This window comes from Heterodontus francisci, chromosome 29 (assembly GCF_036365525.1).
Source record: "Heterodontus francisci isolate sHetFra1 chromosome 29, sHetFra1.hap1, whole genome shotgun sequence".
NCBI lineage: Eukaryota > Metazoa > Chordata > Chondrichthyes > Heterodontiformes > Heterodontidae > Heterodontus > Heterodontus francisci.
This window is the reverse complement of record NC_090399.1, coordinates 15,012,105-15,031,010: the sequence shown is the minus strand read 5'-3', so window position 1 is coordinate 15,031,010 and position 18,906 is coordinate 15,012,105.

Sequence of the window (18,906 nt, the reverse complement as noted above, 5' to 3'; positions counted from 1 at the left end):
CAGACGATGTTGGAAATTGTCAACAGGACTCAGAGCATCTGTGGAGGAAGGAGCACAGAGTTAACACTTTAGACCAAGGAGCTTCCATCAGAACTGGTAAAAAGTGAGATGGAACAGGTTTTATGCAAGTACAGAGATAGGGAAATGGTGGAAAGAACAAAAGGGAAGGTCTGTGACAGTGGAAAGTAGGAGTGATTAAATAGCCACGGGATGGATGATGGTACAAGGCAAAAGGAAATGGTAACAGGACAAGTAAAGATACAGAAGATGGGTGTCGAGCAGGTGTGAACGGGAATACCGGAGTCATCATCAACAGCTGACATCCAAAACAAAAAGGGGCCAGAGGTTATGATCTGAAATTATTGAGGTCAATGTTGAGTCTGAAAGAATGTAAAGATGATGCCCTGTTCTGTGAGCTCCCGTTGAGCTTAATTGGAACTAAGTAGGAGGTTAGAATGTGAGTGAAATGGTGGCAAACAACCAGGAGCCCAGGGACAAGCTTGCAGACTGAATAGATTTGTTTCACAAAGTGGTCACCCAATCTGTCCTTGGTCCCCTCAACGCAGAGGAGACCACATTGTGAGCAGCGATTAGGATATACCAGATTGAAAATGCAAGTAAATCGCTGTTCACGTGCAAAGAGTGTTTGGGGCACTTGGCGGTGGAAGGGAAGGAGATAGATGTGCTGGTGTTGTACATATTCATGTAAGGGGTTAACTCCAGGAATATGGGAACAGGAGGAGGCCATTCAGCCTTTGAGCCGCTTCTGTCATTCAAATGGATCATGGCTGATCGGTATCTGAACTCCATCCACTCACCTTGGTTCCGTAATGCTTATACCTTTAAAATTCTCAGCTTTGAAATTTTCAATTGGCAGCTTTTTGTGGGAAAGAAATCCAGATTTCCACTACCCTGTGTCAGAAAAAGTGCTTCCTGACTTCAGGTCTGAATGGTCTAGCTCTATCTTTTTATATTCTTTCATGGGATGTGGGCATTGCTGGCCAGGCCAGCATTTATTACCCATCCTTAATTGCCCTTGAGAAGGTGGTGGTGAGCCTCTTTCTTGAACCATTGCAGTCCATCTGGGGGTAGGTACACTCATAGTACTGTTAGGAAGAAAGTTCCAGGATTTTGACCGAGCGACGGTGAAGGAATGGCGATATAATTCCAAGTCAGGATGGTGTGTGACTTGGAGGGGAACTTGCAGGTGGTGGTGTTCCCATACAACTGCTGTCCTTGTCCTTCTAGGTGGTAGAGGTCGCGGGTTTGGAAGGTGCTGTCGAAGGAGCCTTGGTGTGTTGCTGCAATGCATCTTGTAGATGGTACATACTACTGCCACTGTGTGTTGGTGGTGGAGGGAGTGATATGCTTTGCCTGGATGGTGTTGACCTTCTTGAGTGTTGTTGGAGCTGCACCCAACCAGGCAAGTGGAGAGTATTCCATCACACTCCTGACTTGTGCCTTGTCCATGGTGGAAAGGCTTTGGGAGTCAGGAGGTGAGTTACTCGCCACAGGATTCCTCACATCTAACCTGCTCTTGTAGCCACGGTATTTATGTGGTTACTCTAGTTCAGTTTCTGGTCAATGGTAGCCCCCAGGATGTTGATAGAGGGGGTTTCAGTGATGGTAATGCCATTGAATGTCAAGGGGAGATGGTTAGATTCTCTCTTGGTTGTGATAGTCATTGGCTGGCACTTCTGTGGCATGAATGTGACTTGCCATTTATCAGCCCAAGCCTGGATATTGTCCAGGTTTTGCTGCATTTCTACACGGACGGCTTCAGTATCTGAGGAGTCACGAATGGTGCTGAACATTGTGCAATCATCGGCAAAAATCCCCACTTCTGACCTTATGATTGAAGAAACGTCATTGATGAAGCAGCTGAAGATGGTTGGGCCGAGGATACCACCTTGAGGAACTCCTGCAGTGATGTCCAGGGACTGAGATGATTGACCTCCAACAAGCACAAACATTTTCCATTGCACTAGGTATGACTCCAACTAGCGGAGTGTTTTCTCCCGATTCCCATTGACCTACAGTTTTGCTGGGGTTCCTTGGTGCCATACTTGGTCCTATGCTGCCTTGATGTCAAGGGCAGTCACTCTCACCTCACCTCTTGAATTCAGCTCTGTTGTTCATGTTTGGACCAAGGCTGTAATGAGGTCAGGAGCTGAATGGCCCTGGCACAACCCAAACTGAGTGTCACTGAGCAGGTTATTGCTAAGCAAGTGCCGCTTGATAGCATTGTCCATGACACCTTCCATCACTTTACTGATGATCGAGAGTAGACTGATGCAGCAGTAATTGGCCGTGTTGAATTTGTCCTGCTCTTTGTTTACAGAACATACCTGAGCAATTTTCCACATTTCCGGGTAGATGCCAGTGTTGTAGCTGTACTGGAACAGCTTGGCAAGGGGGGCAACAAGTTCTGGAGCACAGGTCTTCAGTACTATTGCCGGAATGTTGTCAGGGCCCATAACCTTTGCAGTATCCAGTACTTTCAGTCATTTCTTGATATCACATGGAGTGAATCAAATTGGCTGAAGACTGGCATCTGTGATGCTGGGGACTTCAGGAGGACGTTGAAATGCATCATCCACTTGGCACTTCTGGCTAAAGATTGTTGCAAATGCTTCAGAATTATCTTTTGCACTGACATGCTGGGCTCCCCCATCATTGAGGATGGGGATATTTGTGGAGCCACCTCCTCCTGTGAGTTGTTTAATTGTCCACCACCATTCACGACTGGATGTGGCAGGACTGCAGAGCTTAGATCTGATCCATTGGTTGTGGGATTGCTTAGCTCTATCTATCACATGCTGCTGATGCTGTTTGGCATGCAAGTAGTCCTGGGTTGGAGCTTCACCAGGTTGACACACCATTTTGAGGTATGCCTGGTGCCGCTCCTGGCATGCCTTCCTGCACTCGTCATTGAACCAGGGTTGATCCCCTGGCTTGATGGTAATGGTACAGTGGGGGATATGCTGGGCCATGAGGCTACAGATTGTGGTTGAGTACAATTCTGCTGCTGCTGATGGCCCACAGCGCCTCATGGATACCCAGTTTAGAGTTGCTAGATCTGTTCGAAATCTATCCCATTTAGCATGGTGGCAGTGCCACACAACACGAAAGAGGGTATCTTCAATGTGAAGGCGGGACTTCGTCTCCACAAGGGCTGTGCGGTGATCACTCCCACCAATACTATCATGGACAGATGCATCTGCGACAGAGAGATTGGTGAGAACGAGGTCAAGTATGTTTTTCCTCTTGTTGGTTTCCTCATCACCTGCCACAGGGTTTTCCGTTGTTGTTTCTGGTGCCTCGGTCGATGCCAGGTGGTCCATCTGGTTTCATTCCTTATTGACTTTGTAACGGTTTGATACAACTGAGTGGCTTGCTAGGCCATTTCAGAGGGCACTTACAAGTCAACTACATTACATTGCTGTGGGTCTGGTGTCACATGTAGGCCAGACCAGGTAAGGACAGCAAATTTCCTTCCCTAAAGGGCATTAGTGAACCAGATGGGTCTTTACAACAATCGACAATGGTTTCATGGCCATCATTAGACTAGCTTTTTCATTCCAGATTTTATTAATTGAATTCAAATTCCACCTTCTGCTGTGGAGACGGTGTCTAGGACATTGAACATTGGCTGTAAGGTATGATGCGGTGAGTATGACTGTCTGGCTGTTGCTTGACTACTCTGTGGGACAGCTCTCCCAATTTTGGCACCATTCCCCAGATGTCCATGAGGAGGACTTTGCAGGGTCGATAAGGCAGGGTGTGCTGTTGTCATTTCCGGTGTCTAGGTCGCTGCCGGATGTTCCTTTGTTTTTTTTTCTTATTCAACTTTTTAAGACATTTTTAAGGTTTGCCCCCTTGTCTGAATTCTCCCACCAAAGGAAATAACTTTTCTCTATCTACCCTATCAACTCTTTTAATCACTAATTTCTCAGTGCAGTCTTCCACATGCCAAGAGTACCTTAAGTACATCCAATGCCATGTTGGATTTGCCAGTGTTCAGGCATTCCTCGTGCCTCCTAAAACAGAGGTTCGGTACCTTGCATATGTTAAAGAGTGGTTTGCTGCCCTGTCCCAGACATTCATCAGCACTGATCAGAGCTGGTGTGGGCTACCTCAGCTCAGATTTTTCATTGCTTATGCTACTAACCAGCAGTCCTTAAAGGAAATGCTGGAGCACAGAAACCAAAAGGTTGTCCCCACCGAAGGCCTACCTGATGGCCAGTTCAGGCATCGAAGTCAGTATTGGTCTCCAGGAACCAAGGAGTTGCCTCTGGATAGCTGAATGGCATCAGCAGCTCTCTAGAATTGGTTAGATGTTGCCCAAGGCCCAATTTAGGATGAGACTCGGGTTCCTGCCTCTGTCGTGCAGCAGGAAAATGGGCCTAAACCATTCCTTCCACTACCACATGGACTGGTTGAGGCGAGTAACAGAGGTGCATTTAACAGGAAGCTGGATGGGTACATGAAGTAGAATGGAATGCAAGGTTTTGCTGATAGAATTTAAAAAAAAAATGCAATTTCACCCTTTCATGGGATGTGGGCATCACTGGCAAGGCCAGCATTCATTGTCCATCTCCAATTGCCCATGACAGCTGAGTGGCTTTCCAGGCCATTTGAGAGGGTAGTTAAGGGTCAACCACATTGATGTGGGTCTGCACTCGCATGTAGGCCAGACCAGGAAAGGACATCAGATTTCCTTCCCTGGAGGACATTAGTATCACAGAATCACAGAATAATACAGTGCAGAAGAGGCCCTTCGGCCCATCGAGTCTGCATCGATGCATTAAAGACACCTGACCTGTCTACCTAATCCCATTTGCCAGCACTTGACCCAGAGCCTTGAATGTTATGACGTGCCAAGTGCTCATCCAGGTACTTTTTAAAAGGATGTGAGGCAACCCGCCTCTACCACCCTCCCAGGCAGGGCATTCCAGACCGTCACCACCCTCTGGGTAAAAAAGTTGTTCCTCAAATCCCCCTCAAACCTCCCGCCCCTCACCTTAAACTTGTGACCTCTCGTAACTGACCCTTCAACTAAGGGGAACAGCTGCTCCCTATCTACCCTGTCCATGCCCCTCATAATCTTGTACACCTCGATCAGGTCACCCCCTCAGTCTTCTCTGCTCCAGCGAAAACAACCCAAGCCTATCCAACCTCCCTTAGTAAACCATATGGGTTTTTATAACCATCGACGATAGTGCATGGCATCATTACTGAGACTAGCTTTCAATTCAAGATTTTTTTAATGAAGAAATTGAACTTAAATTCCACCAGCTGCTCTGGTGGGATTTGAACCCGTGTATGCAGGGTATTATTCCGGGCCTCTGGATTATCAGTTTAGTTACATTACCACTACACCACTGTCTCCCCCAGTTCAGTAGCAGGAGCCTGGTGTGGAGGATAAACACCCACATCGAGTTGTTGGGAGAACTGGCCTGTTTCTGTGCTGTTGATCCCATGTAACTTAATGTAATATTACAAAGCAAATTCTTTTCCTCAGAAAATAATATTAAATAATTTACTGCGGTTGAATAGCAAAAAAAACGTGTTGCAATAATTGTGAGTCTGGAATAATTATCTTAAAGACCAGTTCCTTCTTCATGTAATATCGTGCTGTGATTCATTCCACCAATTTATGGCACCAGTAAAATTCTTATCAGCATCTTTGGGCACATCAAGTAATGAGGAAGTGATTGCAGGTAAAAAATAGAGTTTGGTCATTTACATTTACAAGTTAACAGTAATTGCCCACATAATGGCATGTATATACAGACATATTTCCTGTCATTTAATATTGTGGAAAGTTTTAACTTAGTGATACAACTACACTTCAAAAAGTACTTCATTGGCTGCAAAGCGCTTTGTGCTGACCAATGGCCATGAAAGCACGATATAAATGCAAGTCTATTTTCCTTGCTGTAAAATTTTTATTAACTAATTCATAGGCTGGAGGGAGCAGAGATGGAATCATAGCCAGGAAATCACATCCCTATTGCACAGCAGGAAATCATTTGTTTTCTTTTTCTCCATTTCTGGACTGGCAGCCTGCCAGATTGAGAGGCTGTCTGTTGGGTGGGAAGGTCTGTGCTGGACATCACAGTTGGGGAGCAGTGAGGAGGGAGGGAGGGAGAAATTCTGGAGAAGACATGTCACAGGATGGGAAGATTGCAGGTCGGGATAGTGTTGTGGGAGGATTGAGAGTCAGGCAAGATTGGTTTTGGGGGGGGGTCATGGGTCAGGGGGTTAAAGACATTGTGGAGGGAGATCGTGGGTCAGGAGGAGCATGGGTCAGTGGGGAAAGGGTGGGTCGGGGAGAGTGAGGGTCAGGGAGAGATCATGGGTTGGGATAGATCACTGGTGGGGTGGGCGGGAGATTGTGGGTTGAGGAGACCCTGCGTTTGGGAGACCATGGGTCAGAGGGGAAAGCGTGAGTCAGGGTGGGAGGTCATGGATCAAGAAAGCGATCAGGGGTCAGGGGAGATCTTGGGTCGGGTTTGAAGCAATTGTCGGGTATGTTCCATCAGAGGGGGATGGAAGCAGGTTAGCTTGTGGGGAGTCTGAGCTTGTCACTTCTGCTCCTCTGAGCCCACAAGCAGTGCTGCAGAGGTGCTGCTGGATCTGGCCTTTCTCTGCTCCATTCAGCTGCTGGGTTTCCTGAGCCCTGGGATACTTGGAGCACAGCAGTTAAATTAACATTTGCTGGCGTGAGCCACCACATTTAAACAACTTTGTGAGAGCAGGTTAATCATGTCCAACTCCAGTCCCCTCCGTTAAAACCAGTCATGAACATTGGAGTCTGGTTTCACATTTTTGAATTACAACAGCCACCCCTTGCCCTGACGATTGTGATGGGGGTGGGGCGGGGTTAAAATTACTACCATAAAAGGAATGCGATTAGCCCGCATTTTAACCTATCCAACAGAGAGTTAACTTGATGGGGGCAGGTGACTGTTTTACATCAGACCCATTTTTCTCCCCAGTGGTTTCAATGGAGAATAAATTTGGCAGGGGGTGCTGAGGAGGCGTGCAAAGAAGGCAGATGACCCGAAGCTACCGTTTGCCTGCCCAGTGCATTAGGTTAATAGTAACACCCGACTTGTTTATCCATTGACTTGCTCACAGTGGTTAAACAGTACCAGCCTGCAGCATTTGATTGGAGAAACATGCAAGAGAAAACCCCCCCCCCGAGTGACTTGAGCTGATAATTTCCCATTACAACAAGTGGAACAGGATCTGAGAGACAAACAAAGGCTAGATTGCTCACATACTGTTCCACACCCGAGCCGAGAATGCCAGGGCTAATTTTGATACTGTACTTTCCCTTCTGTCTAAAGTAATCTATCTGAATACAAAGCAGGCAGCAACATATGTGTGGACACCACTTTGGGGAATCAACTTCTTGGTGTGGAGTGCATGCCTTCTTCATGAATAAATAGAATCATAGAATCATAGTATGATTGCAGCACAGACGGAGGCCATTCGGCCCAATTGTCTCTGCAAGACCAGCCCACCTAGTCCCAATCTCCATAGTCCTGCAAATTTTTTCTCTTCAGATGATTATCCAATTTCCTTTCGAAGGCTACAATTGAATCTGCCTCCACCACACTCTCAGGCAGTTCATTCCAGATACTCGCCACTCGCTGCCTAAAAAAAGTTTTTCCTCGTTGCCTTTGCCTCTGTTGCCAATCGCCTTAAATCAGTGCCCTCTGGTTGACCCTTCTGCCAACGTGAGCAGTTTCTCTCTATCTACTCTGTCCAGACCACTCGTAATTTTGGACCCCTCTATCAAATCTCCTCTCAAACTTCTCTAAGGAGCACAACCCCAGCTTCTCTAATCTATCCACGTAGCTTAAGTCCCTCAGCCCTGGAACCATTCTGGTAAATCTTTTCTGCACCCTCTCTAATGCCTTCTCATCCTTCCTAAAGTGTAGTGCCCAGAATTAGACACAATACTCCAGTTAAGGCTGAAGCAGTGTTTTATAAAGGTTCACAGTAACTTCCTTGCATTTGTACTCCATGCCTCTATAAAGCCCATGATCCCGTATGCTTTACTAACTGCTTTCTCAACCGGCCCTGACATTTTCACCGATTTGTGCACATGTATCTCCTGGTCCCTATACTCTTGCATCTCCTTTCGAATTGTATCCTTTATTTTGTATTGCTGATGAATGTACCCCTGCATTAGTGTCAGTCAGTGGATGAAGAATCTTAGTCAGTGCAGCACTGATTAGTTCAGAGGCCCCCGGCTGCCCAGCTGAGTTCCACCCCTTGGCACAGAGCCCAGCAAAAAACCCATCTGGCCTGTAGAATTCAGGATATCGCAGAGTTTTATGGTTCAGTGCTGCACAAGATGGGGGGCTTTTTTCTCACGCATTGGGAATTTCCTCGGGAGTTCCACCAATCGGATGGGTGTGGGTGTGGGGGGTGTTAATTTTAACCTAGCCCATATATCAGGAATCCAACAAGCTCGGGTGCAATGCTGACCCTGATTGTAAAGTGAGTACAATGTGGTGGACACTCGAAGGTGACACACGGTAGTTATGAAGGTAGTGATACCCAGTTGATTTGAATACTTGATATGGGTGCCCCTGTCCCTGTCGATGCTGGTGGGAATGATGCCAATGCCAGTGGGCAGGAGCTGGAATTGAGATAGGCCCTGGCATCAAGTGCTGGAGGGAGTATCCCAAACCCATGCCAGTGTGACAAATGATAAGTAGAGCCAGGGTAAGAGAGGGCAAAGGATTTCTTCCTGATTTTCTGTAGGATAAGAAATCATACTCAACTTGGCCTCTTCCAGCCATGTTGCTGAAGGCTGCCAGATTTCTCCAGTGACCTTGACACCAAGTGACCTGAGCTGGTGTGAAAATCATGCCACAGCACCGATGGCACCATCAGGTCATGACTCTTACTTTGAAAGCAGGCCCTCACTTGCCTGCAACTAGAGTCTTGTCCGGCGTCAAAGTGGGGAAAGGTGAGATGTTGCTGGGTGGGAACGGAATGGCCTCAGGTCAATAGGTTGACTCAGCCTGATCTTAACCATGCACCATTCTCACTAGGAAAGAGGAAGTTAAAATTGATGCTGTTGGTTTGATAACTCAGCCCAATTGAAGTCATGGCCAGTTATATTGGACAGGGTTCAAAGACCCACCCATCGTCTCACCTGGCAAGCTAAGTTAAAATGACTGCTTCTAGTTTTGCACCCCACCTAATATTACTCACTTCATTGGAGAATAAAATCAGGTTGGGTGCAAAACTGGTACATGGGGCAATTTTAACCTAATTCGTCTGTCGAGGAGCTGACGGAGTCGGCTGCAAAGCTAGATTTTCACCCCACCCCAATTTTAACTCTGCACTGAAATCAATGGAGAATAATATTGGGCAGCGTATGAAACTAGTGTTCCACTGATCCCATGTGCTATCAACCAGGTGAGTTCGAATAAAATTACCGGCAAATGGATGGCGATCTGAAAGTTGTTTTTGATCCTTCCTGTGAGATTTTTCTTTCTGTGTTCAGTCCAGGTAATACTTATTGCCTAGGCAGTACACAGAGAAGTCAGACTGTTGCCTTTCTAATTCATAAAATTGTGATAAATCAGAATAGTGGTTTTATTTTTTACACAAACATATGTAGGACAATAGAAAGTACTAGTCTTTCTCATATTCCAAAATAATTTACTGGATACAAATAGGAATAACACTTTTGATTTAATTGTGTCACTGGAAAGATTGTATCACTGGAAAGATTAATGTAAAAGTCATGCTTTTCCGTTGTGTTATTCCCACTGGTGTGATTCACTCCAACAGTTGAAGTGTCCAATCAAGTTAGAGATGTTTCTAGTAAACTGCTTGAATACTTAAAATTTCCCACTCTTCCCCACAGCTTAACTTCCTCTCAAGATACATTTCTCGTGCGTCATCTGTCTTTCCCTGAGAAATGAACACGTGTTCCTGCTCATGGCATACTAATGCTTATTTTTGCATCATACCAACTAATTTTGAGTGGCATCATAATGGGAGCAGCAACGCATTGCTTTGGTTCAACACCAGATGCAGCTTGATTCTAGCCTGGTAAAAGTCCACATGTACAAACAAACCTTTAGACTCCCTGAGAACTTTGAGAAATTAATATGGACAGTGCCAGCCAAATCTCAGTTGGTAACACACTTGCCTCTGAGTCAGAGGCTTTCTCTCTTTCTTTAGTTAATACTTATAGAAATAATGGGATTATGCAAATACTTTTCACTTTCTTACCCTCGGACGTTGCTTTTGAATTTAACAAATTTACAAAATATATAGTTAATTTCCATTCACTTAAAATATATGTCTTTAAGATACTAAGGGGCGGCTCATTTACTACAAGGGCATTTGTGCTAATTTCCTAAGATTGCATCTAAGGGTAGGAAAAAAGTAAGTGTATGCAGAATGTGCTAGGCAGTCATCAGTAGCGAGGTGCTTTAAGGGTAGCGATTGTTTAAAATGGTAGAAGGATATTGGTGGTAAAGGCACAGTTGGGAACGTAGGAACAGGAGAAGGCCAGTTTGTCCTCGAGACTGTGCGGCATTCAAAGAGAGTATTTTAAATTTGTTCATGGGATGTGGGCATCGCTGGCTAGGCCAGCATTTATTGCCCATCCCTAATTGCCCTTGGACTGAATGGCCATTTCAGAGGGCAGTTAGGAGTCACCCACATTGCTGTGGATCTGGAGTCACATGGAGGCCAGACCAGATCAGGACGGCAGATTTCCTTCCCTAAAGGACATTAGTGAACCAGATGGGTTTTACAGCAATCAACAATGGTTTCACAGTCACCATTAGACTAGCTTTTTAAAATCCAGATAAATTAATTGAATTCAAATTTCACCATCTGCCGTGGTGAACCCATGTCCCCAGATCACTAGCCTGGGCCTCTGGAGACTGCTGGCCGATCTGCAAACTAACTCCATAGAATCATGTTTGTCCCAAATCCCTTCATAGCTTTGGGGAGCAAAAATCTACCAATCTCAGATTTCAAATTTACCATTGAATAGTGTCAATTGTAGTTTGCAGTAGAGAATTCCAAACTGCTACCACCCTTTGTCTGTAGAAGTGTTTCCGAGAACCATAGAAAAATTATGGCACAGAAGGAGCCATTCAGCCCATCATGTTGCACTGAGTTTCACAACTGACAGGTGCTGACATCAGGAATAGCGGTTTCTGAACTTCGGACAGATTTGGGGTTTTCCGGCGGGTTGTAAATTTTTTTTTAAAAAACGACCAGGAAACCCCAAAGCTGTCCAAAGTTCAGAAACTGCTTTCAGCTGTGAAATTGAATTGCGATTAAAAAAAAAACTGACCAAACGCAAAGCTGCTGTGCTGAGTGCTCCTGCGCCCTGCAGCTGTCTGGGGTGGGGGTGGAGCGGGGACAAAGACAGACAGACAAGGAAGCAAAGTGAGACAGAGGGGTGAGACAGAGAGAGGATGGGGGAAGAAAGAGAGAGTGGGGGACAGAGAGAGAGGGGGGTGGACAGAGAGAGAGGGGGGTGGACAGAGAGAGAGGGGGGTGGACAGAGAGAGATGGGGGGGGACAGAGAGAGATGGGGGGGACAGAGAGAGAGAGGGGGGAGACAGAGAGAGAGAGGGGGGAGACAGAGAGAGAGAGGGGTACAGAGAGAGAGGGGGGTATAGAGAGAGAGGGGGGGTACAGAGAGAGGGGGGGGACAGAGAGCGAGGGGGGAACAGAGTGAGAGGGGGGGAACAGAGTGAGGGGGGTACAGAGTGAGAGTGAGGGGGGGCAGAGTGAGAGTGAGGGGGGGCAGAGTGAGAGTGAGGGGGGTACAGAGTGAGAGGGGGGACAGAGTGAGGGGGGGACAGAGTGAGAATGAGAGGGGGTACAGAGTGAGAGTGAGGGGGGGTACAGAGTGAGAGGGGGGACAGAGTGAGAGGGGGGACAGAGTGAGGGGGGGACAGAGAGAGAGAGGGGGGGACAGAGAGAGAGAGGAGGAGACAGAGAGAGGGGGGGGACAGAGAGAGAGGGGGGGACAGATAGAGAGGGGGGGACAGAGAGAGAGAGAGAGGGGGGGACAGAGAGAGAGGAGGGGGGGACAGAGAGAGAGGGGGGGACAGAGAGAGAAGTGGGACAGAGAGAGGGGGGGACAGAGAGAGAAGAGGGGGGGACAGAGAGAGAAGAGGGGGGGACAGAGAGGGAGAGGGGGGCAGAGAGAGGGAGAGGCAGAGGGGGGCAGAGAGAGAGGGGGAGGGGGGGCAGAGAGAGAAAGGGGGAGGGGAGGCGGAGAGAGGGAGCGGGGGTGGGGGGGCAGAGAGAGAGAGAGAAAGAGGGGGAGGGGGGCAGAGAGAGAGAGGGGGAGGGAGGGCAAAGAGAGAGAGGGAGAGGGGGGCAGAGAGAGAGGGAGAGGGGGCAGAGAGAGACAGAGGGAGGGGGGGCAGAGAGAGGGAGAGGGGGTGGGGGGGCAAAGAGAGAGAGGGAGAGGGGGAGGGGGACCAGAGAGAGAGAGAGGGGGAGGGCGGGCAGAGAGGGAGAGGGGGAGGGGGCAGAGAGAGAAAGGAAGGCAGAGAGAGAGTGGGAGAGGGGGGCAGAGAGAGAGGGAGAGGGGGGCAGAGAGAGAGGGAGAGGGGGGCAGAGAGAGAGAGGGAGAGGGGGGCAGAGAGAGAGAGGGAGAGGGGGCAGAGTGAGACAGAGGGAGAGGGAGGCAGAGAGAGAGAGGAGAGGTGGGCAGAGAGAGAGAGATGGAGAGGGGGGCAGAGAGAGAGAGACGGAGAGGGGGGCAGAGAGGGAGAGGGGGGCGGAGAGGGGGGCAGAGAGAGAGGGAGAGGGGGGCAGGTAGAGGGAGAGTGGGAGAGGTGTGCAGAGAGAGAGGGGGAGAGGGGGGCAGAGAGAGAGGGGGAGAGGGGGGCAGAGAGAGAGGGGGAGAGGGGGGCAGAGAGAGAGAGGGAGAGGGGGGCAGAGAGAGAGAGGGAGAGGGGGGCAGAGAGAGAGAGAGAGAGAGGGAGAGGGGGGCAGAGAGAGAGAGAGGGAGAGGGGGGCCGAGAGAGAGAGAGAGGGATAGGGGAGCAGAGAGAGAGAGAGGGAGAGGGGAGCAGAGAGAGAGAGAGAGGGAGAGGGGGGCACAGAGAGAGGAAGAAAACAAAGAGGGTGGAAGAGAGGCTTGAGTGAGACAGAGATGGGGGGGTTTCTGGGGGGGGTGGCGGAACAGAGAGGGGTGGCAGAGAGGGGTGGCGGACAGAGAGGGGGTGGACCGAGAGGGTGGCTGGGTGGACAGAGAGAAAGGGGGAAGGGGGCCAGAGAGGGGACGACAGAGGGAGGGATGGTGGGAGTCAACGAGGCGTCAGAGGGAGGCGGGGACAGAGGGGGGGGAACACTGCAGGGGGACCAGAGGTGGGCAGAGAGAGAGACAGGAGTGATGAAGATTACTCCTGACAGATGGATATCTATCCAGAATTCTCCACATCGCTGCAAGAAGTGTGTGGGCAAACATTGACTACTTTTGCAAGCAAATAAATGCCAGTTATCTCACTAAATCAGTGTCCAAGTAAGTCAACAAATTAATCTTCTCATTTAAATCATCTTCATGAAAATGCACATTTGTTGTAGTTTTCATTAATATTAAGATAAATTTTAATGTCTATCTTTCTGAAATTGTCTCACCTGCCCCCGATGTAAGACAAAAATTGTAACATGCACCCCCCCGCACTCCCCCCGCCATGTGAAAAGTGTGGACAACCCTGCGTTAATCTCATCACACTGTATGATGTTAAAAATGTGTTTTAAAACCTTTAGGTGGAAAATCATGTCTACCGATGGCAACTTGTTGTCTGCACTGGTTTATCTGTAAATGAAGCCAAATGAACTTTGCATTACATCGTAATTGTAATTTGATGACTGATGAGATTCATGTCATGTTCAAAGTTCATTACTGTTCATTTGGCAAAATTTCACAGCTGATGTTCACAGCTGTCTCAGCTGATTTTTGTTCAACATAGTCTTATCCTTGCCACGAACCAAAATTCTATTGCCCTCAAGCAATAGGGTAGGCGATGGCATAGTGGTATTATCACTGGACTAATAACCCAGAGACCCAGGGTATTCCTCTGGGAACATGGGTTCAAATCCCACCACAACAGAAGGTGAAATTTGAATTAATAAAATCTGGAATTAAAACTAGTCTAATGATGGCCATGAAACCATTGTCGATTGTTGTAAAAACCCATCTGGTTCACGAATGTCCTTTAGGGAAGGAAATCTGCTGTCCTTACCTGGTCTGGCCTACATGTGACTCCAGACCCACAGCAATGTGGTTAACTCTTACATGCCCTCTGAAATGGCCTAGCAAGCCACTCAGTTGTATCTAACCGCTACCAAGTCTAAAAAAAGGAATGAAACCGGACGGACCACCCGGCATTGACCTAGGCACCGGAAACGACAACGGCAAACCCAGCCCTGTCGACCCTGCAAAGTCCTCCTTACGAACATCTGGGGGCTTGTACCAAAGTTGGGAGAGCTGTCCCACAGACTAGTCAAGCAACAGCCTGACATAGTCATACTCACGGAATCATACCTGACAGACAATGTCCCAGACACAGCCATCACCATCCCTGGGTACGTCCTGTCCCACCGGCAAGACAGACCCAGCAGAGGTGGTGGCACAGTGGTATACAGTAGGGAGGGAGTTGCCCTGGGAGTCCTCAACATCGACTCTGGACCCCATGAAGTCTCATGGCATCAGGTCAAACATGGGCAAGGTAACCTCCTACTGATTACCACCTACCGCCCTCCGTCAGCTGATGACTCAGTACTCCTCCATGTTTAACACCACTTGGAGGAAGCGCTGAGGGTGACAAGGGCACAAAATGTACTCTGGGTGGGGGACTTCAATGTCCATCACCAAGAGTGGCTCGGTAGCACCACTACTGACCGAGCTGGCCGAGTCCTAAAGGACATGGCTGCGAGACTGGGTCTGCGGCAGGTGGTGGGGGAACCGACACGAGGGAAGAACATACTCGACCTCGTCCTCACCAATCTGCCTGCTGCAGATGCATCTGTCCATGACAGTATTGGTAGGAGTGACCACCGCACAGTCCTTGTGGAGACGAAGTCCCGCCTTCATATTGAGGATACCATCCATCGTGTTGTGTGGCACTATCACCGTGTTGAATGGGATAGATTTCGAACAGATCTAGCAATGCAAAACCGGGCATCCATGAGGCACTGTAGGCCATCAGCAGCAGCAGAATTGTACTCAACCACAATCTGTAACCTCATGGCTCGGCATATCCCCCACTCTACCATTATCATCAAGCCAGGAGACCAGCCCTGGTTCAATGAAGGGTGCAGGAGGGCATGCCAGGAGCAGCACTAGGCATACCTCAAAATGAGGTGTCAACCTGGTGAAGCTACAACCCAGGACTACTTGCATGCCAAACTGTGTAAGCAGCATACGATAGACAGAGCTAAGCGATCCAATAACCAATGGATCAGATCCAAGCTCTGCAGTCCTGCCACATCCAGCTGTGAACGGTGGTGGACAATTAAACAACTAACTGGAGGAGGTGGCTCCACAAATATCCCCATCCTCAATGATGGGGGAGCCCAGCACATCAGTGCGAAAGATAAGGCTGAAGAATTTGCAACAATCTTCAGCCAGAAGTGCCGAGTTGATGATCCATCTCGGCCTCCTCCTGAAGTCCCCAGCATCACAGATGCCAGACTTCAGCCAATTCGATTCACTCCACGTGATATTAAGAAACGACTGAAGGCACTGGATACTGCAAAAGCTATGGGCCCTGACAATATTCCGGCAATAGTACTGAAAACCTGTGCTCCAGAACTTGCCGCGCTCCTAGCCAAGCTGTTCCAGTACAGCTACAACACTGGCATCTACCCTGCAATGTGGAAAATTGCCCAGGTATGTCCTGTACACAAAAAGCAGGACAAATCCAACCCGGCCAACTACCGCCCCATTAGCCTCCTCTCAATCATCAGTAAAGTGATGGAAGGTGTCATCAACAGTGCCATCAAGCGGCACTTGCTTAGCAACAACCTGCTCAGTAACGCTCAGTTTGGGTTCCGCCAGGGCCACTCAGCTCCTGACCTCATTACAGCCTTGGTTCAAACATGGACAAAAGAGCTGAACTCAAGAGGTGAGGTGAGAGTGACTGCGCTTGACATCAAGGCAGCATTCGACCGAGTATGGCATCAAGGAGCCCTAGCAAAACTGAGGTCAATGGGAATCAGGGGGAAAACCCTCCGCTGGCTGGAGTCATACCCAGCACAAAGGAAGATGGTTGTGGTTGTTGGAGGTCAATCATCTGAGCTCCAGGACATCACTGCAGGAGTTCCTCAGGGTAGTGTCCTGGGCCCAACCATCTTCAGCTGCTTCATCAATGACCTTCCTTCAATCATAAGGTCAGAAGTGGGGATGTTCGCTGATGATTGCACAATGTTCAGCACCATTCGTGACTCCTCAGATACTGAAGCAGTCTGTGTAGAAATGCAGCAAGACCTGGACAATATCCAGGCTTGGGCTGATAAGTGGCAAGTAACATTCGCACCACACAAGTGCCAGGCAATGACCATCTCCAACAAGAGAGAATCTAACCATCTCCCCTTGACATTCAACGGCATTATCATCACTGAATCCCCCACTATCAACATCCTAGGGGCTACCATTGACCAGAAACTGAACTGGAGTAGCCGTATAAATACCATGGCTACAAGAGCAGGTCAGAGACTAGGAATCCTGAGAAGAGTAACTCACCTCCTGACTCCCCAAAGCCTGTCCACCATCTACAAGGCACAAGTCAGGAGTGTGATGGAATATGCTCCACTTGCCTGGATGGGTGCAGCTCCAACAACACTCAAGAAGCTCGACACCATCCAGGCAAAGCAGCCCGCTTGATTGGCACCCCATCTACAAACATTCACTCCCTCCACCACCGACGCACAGTGGCAGCAGTGTGTACCATCTGCAAGATGCACTGCAGCAATGCACCAAGGCTCCTTAGACAGCACCTTCCAAACCCGCGACCTCGACCAACTAGAAGGACAAGGGCAGCACATACATGGGAACACCACCACCTACAAGTTCCCCTCCAAGTCACACACCATTCTGACTTGGAACTCTATCGGCGTTCCTTCACTGTCGCTGGGTCAAAATCCTGGAACTCACTTCCTAACAGCACTGTGGGTCTACCTACCCCACATGGACTGCAGCGATTCAAGAAGGCAGTTCACCACCACCTTCTCAAGGGCAATTAGGGATGGGCAATAAATGCTGGCCTGGCCAGCGAAGCCAACATCCCATGAAAGAATTTTTTTTTAAACTGTAATTTGTGCAGTGACGCAAATCAAAAGTAAGGCGACAGTTTTTGGCTTGTAGTGCGAAACGGGGGGGGGGGGGGTATCCTTGGATCACCAGTTACATTCCCCACCCAATATGCAGATCAGCCATGATCTCACTGAGTGGCAGAACATGCTTGTGGGGCTCAGTGGCCTTCTCCTGTTCCTGTGTTTACTGGAACTGAATATCAAGTCAGCTGTATAACAGGTAGCCGATACGATATGCCCACTTAGAATACCACCCAAGATTATTTTCTCCCCAAAATGTCCATGTATGCTGATAAATATCACTACTATATTTTGGGTGTAGCTGTGCAATAATTCAATCAGCAAGAATTGATAAATTAAAGTAAGTTGATCTAAGCTCTACCATCACCACTGAAATCATCCACAGCAGCAATTTGATTAATGTAGACAAGCATCCCAAGACACCTGGTGGAATGGTGACTGTAAAGAATGCAAAAGTACAAAGAAATAACTTGCATTTGTACAGTGTTTTTCACAACCTCGAAGTACCTTTGCATTGTAGTCACATTATAACCTAGTAAATGCAGCAACTATTTTGGTCCCACAAACAGCCATGACCAGATTTTGTTTTTGTTGATGTTGGTTTAGGGATAAATATTGGCCAGGAGAACACTACTGCCTTTCTTGAAATAGTGCCATGGGATCTATTGTGTCCATCTGAGAGGGCAGATAGGGTTTCGGTTTAACGCCTCATCCAGCATTGAGTGAATTAGAAAAGATAATTTTATTGTTCTGCTCATATAAACAGGGACTAATTACTGCAGGAAAATCAATGAGTCCCATGTCCGACAAACCACCTCATCCTTCACTTTTCACATTTGGGAACATTGGAACATTGAGCCTTCCCTGCAATTCAGTTAGACCATGTCTGTTTCTGTACCTCATTTCCATTTACCCGTTATGTTCCACATCGCATGATAGATTTTTCTTGGCAAAATCTATCACAGCCTCGAAAGCAGCAATCCCTCCAGGGGAGCGTGTTCCACATTTCCACAACACTTTGGGTGAAAAAGTGCTCGTGGATTTCCTTCCTAAATGGCCTAGCGCTAATTTTAAGACAGTGAACTTGGCCTGAGAGGTGGCAAATTACATTTGCACCACACAAGTGCCAGGCATTAACCATCTCCAACAAGAGAGAATCTAACCATCTCCCCTTGACATTCAATGGCATTACCATCCAGAATCCCCCACTATCAACATCATGGGGGTTACTATTGACCAGAAACTGAACTGGACCGACCATATAAATACCATGGCTACAAGAGCAGTCAAGAGGCTGGGAATTCTGCGGCGAGTAACTCACCCCCTAACTCCCCAAAGCCTGTCCACTATCTACAAGGCACAAGTCAGGAGTGTGATGGAATACTCTCCACTTGCCTGGATGGGTGCAGCTCCAACAACACTCAAGTAGTTCGACAGCATCCAGAACAAAGGAGCCCACTTTGTTTGGCAGCCCATCTACAAACATTCACTCCCTCCACCACTGACACACAGTGGCAGCAGAGTGTACCATCTACAGGATGC